Here is a 5,926-nt window from a genome sequence, read left to right on the forward strand (position 1 = left end):
GCATAGATTGGCTGTACTGTGTAAAGCTTAGCGGTACTGCGTGTTTGGATACCTCTGTCAAGGTAATGTTTATAGTGCCTGAGTAAGGACGAAAATTCTATATTGTTAGGTTGCAAGGATGATTTTATGATAGTTCAAAAGATAGATTACTTCCATTTCAATTTATTAAATTTGTAATGTTTGATCGTTTGTTTCAATAATATTTTCCTGTCTGTTGTTTACACTTGGCAGATGCGCCGTTTAGAATGTTTCTCTGCTATTCTTCCGTGCATGTTTCTCGTTTTAGATTGTTTTTCAATTACTTATCTTTGTGTACCTCTTGTTTGGATTGTGCATTATTTTGGCTCTCTATTAGCAGTTGATCGTGTTTCTCATTATTTCCTTGCATGTGTGCTATTCACATCACAATAAATTGCATAATTGTGTCGTGTTGGAATAATAAACTTAGCGTTCCATATTCTTTATTACATGTATTACATTCCTTCTGTTTTCTTTTCTGGATGAATTTTTCTCTCAACTTAGCTTTCCCAAAGATAGATTATTTCCATTTCAATTTATTAAATTTGTGATGTTTCTTGTTTGATAGTTTGTTTCGATATTATTTTTCTGCATGTGTCTGTTTTTACACGTTGGCAGATGCGCCGTTTAGAGTGTTTGTCTGCTATTCAGTGTTAAGTGCGTGCATGTTTCTCGTTTTGATAGATTGCTTTTCAATTATTTATCCTTTGTGTACCTCTTCTTTACGTGTTGGATGGTGCATTGTTTTGGTTTTCTACTAGCTGTTGATTGCATTTCTCATTATTTCCTTGCGTGTGTGCTATTCACATCATAAGAAATTGATTAATTGTGTCGTGTTGGAGTATTCAACTTAGCTTCCGATATTCTTTATTATGTTATTGCGTTCCTTCTGCTTTCTTTTTTGGATGAATTTTTCTCTCAACTTAGCTTCCCATATTCCTTATTATGTGTATTGTGTTTCTTCCGTTTCATGTTTTTTGGGTGGGTTTTTCGCCTTCACGCAGAGTTACAACATAATTCCTGCCACTATTTACTATACTTGCATGCAAACCATCCACCGCACAGCTGTTGTAGCGGGAAAAAATATGAAAGAAGTCGGCCCAGGGCGAAAATCGTGAGTGAAGTCGGCCCAGGTGTGACTGTATCATCGAATGGCTGGGATGACAGTGTGCATGTCCCTACTTACATCTAATCCACTCACGCGCCGTCTGACAAAAATTGCGAACGAAGTCGGCCCAGGTGGAAAAATACAGAACGATAAGGGCACGTGCAGTTCTCCGGCTCGCTGGTAGCCACGCGGACACCCCGCCCCGCCTCGCCTACTTGCATGTAAACCACTCACGCATCACCTGAAAAAAAAATTGCGAACGAAGTCTGCCCAGGGTAAAAAATCTCCAAAAAAGTCGGCCTGGTGTTGTCATTGTGCATGCCCCTCCTTGCATGTAAACTGCCCACGCGCCACATGAAAAAAAAAAGCGAACTAAGTCGACCCAGGCTGAAAAATAGCCAAAGAAGTCGGCCCACGGTGCACAACCATAAGTGTAAGCTCAGCTCTTCGGCCCACTGGTAAGCACACAGACAGCCCCTCACTTGTGCGCTGGAAAAAAATTAAAAAATCACCAACGAAGTCGGCCCAGGATGAAAAATGCACAACGATAAGGGTGCACCGAGCCCGTCGACCCGCTGGTAAGCACCCGGACAGCCCCTCACCTGCACGCCACCCACCGCGCGCTTGTCTTTTTCAGTATTTACTCCAAGTCCCGTTCTATTTGAAGAATGTAAGTGATTATAATGCATATGGAAGAGGTGTTTAAATTTGATTTCTTGTTTCAGCTCCAGAGTCGTCGCCGCCAGTATGTGTGTATTATCAGAATTTTGTTTAATTTGACGTTAATATATGAGTCCGATGACTTTGTTGGATTGAATGATTAGTTAATATTAATTGTTAGTATCTTTTAAGCTTACACACCGGTGTCCGACGATAGTAGTAAATTTTTGATTCGCAACGTAGTTCTTTTTTCTCACGAATATTGTCTTTTTCAGTATTCGCTACAAGCCCCTTTTCATTTGAAGAGAGTAAGGAAATATAATGAATATGAAAAAAGTGTTAAACTTTGATTTCTTGTTTCAGCTCCAGAGTCGCCTCCCCCGTTATGTATGTATTATTGGAATATAATTGCGTATGTTTAGTTATAATTAATTGTTAATATCTTTTTCAGCTTACACACCTGTACCGCAGCCAACCCAGCCGCCAACCGCAGAATGTGAGTAAAAGTTATAGGACACGATTACAATAATAAATTAGATTCTCTTCCAGATCATTGGAGTCCGACACAGGAATGTATGTATTATTATAAAACGAGTATGGATGTTGATAATGTGACTATCTTTTCAGATTACCCAACGTTGGATCCAGTGAATTGTATGTATTATTGAAATGAATAAGTTTATATTAATTTAGATTCACTTACAGATTACTGGAGTCCGCCGCCACCACACTGTATGTATTATTCAAATGCAAGCGTGGTTTCATATAATAACAATAACCGCTTTTTCAGGTCAGTGTTGTGCCCAACGTGAGTTATCATGTGGTAAGAAAATGTGATGATGTTAATTTTATGTTTTCTTTCAGGATCGGAAATGAAAGAATTCATTAAAAATGTTATTGAGGACACATTGAAAGAAATGTTTGGTGGTTAATAAATGTATATATTCTTTACATGTACTGTTTTGTGTTTCTTCTGTTACAGGTCGTGAAGGTTTTTCGGTTGGGTTTTTCTCCTTCACATGGTTGGCATCACGATTGGCACAATTCCCAGCACTATTGGCTTTAATAAATATATTTCAACTTGATTGGCATTACAATTGGCATTAATAAATATATTTTCACTTGTACCTTTTGTGTATGACTCCTCTTTGCATGTCTATGCATGTTATAAGCGCGCGGACAACCCTCCGCACACGCGCCGCCCGCCGCGCGCGGGAAAAAATCGCGAAAAAAAGTCGTCCCAGACGCTGTGGGGGTTCGAACCAGGCACCTAGAGGAACTAACTCTCATAAGTCCTATACTACTAACATCCACAGCAGCAGAGCAACATGCAGTTTTGAAAGCTCTACGCCACATCAGAAAATCGCAAGCCGGGGCATGGGTAGCGTCCTCCAACTCCATAGCGGCCCTCTACTCCATCCAAAAGCAGGACCCACAGGACCGTATTGTCTACAACATCGTGAAGGCGCACAGCAAAGCCGAAGCCTTAGGACGCAATACTTATCTTCCAATCCCTCGCCATGTTCCCTCCCTCGGAACCGCACGGGGCCCCAGTTCGTCTAATGTATGTGTTAGGCAGTCCCATTTCGTTTACTGAGGCGTATATAGGTATGATGTGAAGAATAAAGGTGCGTCTCCTTTTCCGTTGCACCTGGTGCTTGACCATCACTGGAAATCGCATTTTAAGCAAAATGCCTGTTTTTCCTGCACTCCTATCGTGCCTACCTCACCTACAAATACTAAAACACATTCGCAATGTTGAAAAAGGAGGTTGTATTTTACCTTCAAGGTTTTCAGTCGCGAAGCACGAAGCCAGAAGAAATTGAACACGTTTTTAAAGGGTAACGAGCGTATATAGTTCAACGGCAATGATCAGTTAAAGTGTTGTCACAGTTCCCTCTGATGCTCAGGATGCATACAACTGTCCCCCAGTACCCCACTGCTTCCTGTTGTTCTCTCTCCACCTGTCCATTATTGTCTTTGTCCTTGTCTCCACCTGTATTATTGAAATGCAAGTGTGGTTTCATATAATAACAATAGCCGCTTTTTCAGGTCAGTGTTATGCCCAACGTGAGTTATAGTGTGGTGAGAAAATGTGATGATGTTGATTTTATGTTTTCTTTCAAGGTCGGAAATGAAGGAATTCATTTAAAATGTTATTGAGGACACATTAAAAGAAATATTTGGAGATTAATAAATGCATATATTCTTTACATGTACTGTCTTGTGTTTCTTCTGTTACAGGTCGTGAAGGTTTTTCGGCTGGATTTTTCTCCTTCACCTGATTGGCATCACAATTGGCACAATTCCCAGCACTGTTGGTTTTAATAAATATATTTCAACTTGATTGGCATTACAATTGGCATTAATAAATATATTTTCACTTGTACTTTTTGTGTATGACTCCTCTTTGCATGTCTATGCATGTTATAAGCGCGCGGACAACCCTCCGCACACGCGCCGCCCGCAGCGCTCGGGAAAAAGTCGCGAAAAAAAAGTCGGCCCAGACGCTGTGGAGGTTCGAACCAGGCACCTAGGAAAACTAACTCTCATAAGTCCTATACTACTGATGTTGTCTTGTGCGATAACCTGTACGCTTTTGTTGTGCCGTCGGTTACGAAAGCACTTGATGATCTGCTTTTCGATGTGGATCCGTCGGTATACACCGGCACTGCTACCGGGTAGTTTTCTTCAATATGTGCAATGGCTAATGCTTTTAGAGCCACTTGTGGTGTTTCGTTTTTCTTGTCAATCCCTAGTACTTCAGTGGAGATATTTGGTGGGAGTAGGAGCCAGGGGGCCGTGCCCTGATAGTGTCTTTTTGCACGGTGCTTAAGAAGGGTGCGGTCCATGTATCGGATGGCCTTGTACATGCTATATTTGGTGCGTTGCTTTATCTTGTCGATGAGGGGGTGCTCGTAGTGTCTTGTGGGGAGACGGATAAGATGGCGCTCAGTTTCTTGTTTTCGAAGGGTTTGGAGGGGGGGGGGGCTCTCTTCTTTCGGCAAGTACTATATCCGTTCTGACAGTTCTAGGAAGTCCCAGGCAGATGCGTAGACTGCGACTTAGGATACGTTGCAGTTTGTTATCCTGATAGAGGATAGAGATTCTGAAGACAAGGGGTGCTGTAGGCTATTCTTTGCCTGATGAGGCCACGGTGCATTGCTTGAAGAGCCTTGTTGTTACCCCATCGGTATCCGCCAAGGATTTTCATTATGTTGGTGTAGGTCCTTGTGGATTTTTCCAGGTGTTTAACTTGGTCACCCCATGTTGTATTCCTGTTGATGGTGACTCCCAGGTATTTGTGCTTAGTGACCCGCCTTATTTCGGTTCCAGTCACTGTGAGTATGTGTGTGAGTTTTTCAGCCGTTTTCCTGTAAAGGGTAAGTAGACGGTTTTGCTGGTTGAGAGGTCCACGGCTCTTTCTTCAAGGAAGAATGCGATGGTGACTAGGGCATGCTGAAGTGTGTTTTCTATTGCCTGTATCTGTCTTCCACTGCTCCATATGCAGAGGTCGTCGGAATACATGGTATATTTTACTTTGGGTGGTAGCAAGCTGGCGAGCTCCGAAGAGTGTCGGGCTGAGAACTGCTTCTTGCGGAACTCCTTGTACAAGTGTGACTGGGGGGTGTCCATAAAGACTTTTCGGCCGGTGAGAAAGCTGGTGAGCCATGCGAATGTTTTTCCATTCAGCCCTGATTTTCTTGCTGCTTGCAATACGTACGTGGGCATGGCTGACAGAGTCAAACGCTGATTTGATATCAAGGAAGACTGCTACTGTGATGATGGACAAGGCTTTGTTATGCTGTACGGCCGTTACGAGGTCTGTGATGCAGTCTGTTGTACAACGGGATGTTCTAAATTCGGTGAATTCTTCGGGTGGGTAGTTTCTTTGCGCCAACCACCATTGTATTCGAGACAGGACCATTCGCTTCATGATTTTGGCAGTGCAGTTTGTGAGGCTGATTGGTCTGTAGGAGGTAATTACCTTCTTTGGCTTCTGGGATTTCTGACTGGAATTATGCGTGCCGTTCTCCATTCTTCTTGTACGATTCCTGTACTCCAGCTCTTGTTGTAGATTTCGAGGAGAATCTCCGAGGCTTTGGGTCCTATGTTTTCTAGGCACTTATAGGATATCCC

The 5,926-nt window shown here is 42.5% G+C and overlaps 1 long non-coding RNA gene across 3 annotated transcripts; it reads left to right on the forward strand.

The window, feature by feature from the left end:
- Positions 1-868: 868 nt before the first annotated feature.
- On the forward strand, positions 869-4,175 carry LOC135400254 (uncharacterized). Of its 3 annotated transcripts, XR_010424568.1 has the most exons (6): positions 869-2,173; positions 2,238-2,282; positions 2,336-2,359; positions 2,414-2,518; positions 2,577-2,609; positions 2,769-4,175. It is a non-coding gene; the product is annotated as an uncharacterized LOC135400254 (long non-coding RNA). The 3 variants fall into 3 exon arrangements; XR_010424567.1 differs by having other exon boundaries at positions 869-2,282; XR_010424566.1 differs by having other exon boundaries at positions 869-2,282; positions 2,336-2,518.
- Positions 4,176-5,926: the final 1,751 nt, after the last annotated feature.

Source organism: Ornithodoros turicata, chromosome 1, assembly GCF_037126465.1.
Source record: "Ornithodoros turicata isolate Travis chromosome 1, ASM3712646v1, whole genome shotgun sequence".
NCBI classification, from domain to species: Eukaryota; Metazoa; Arthropoda; class Arachnida; order Ixodida; family Argasidae; genus Ornithodoros; species Ornithodoros turicata.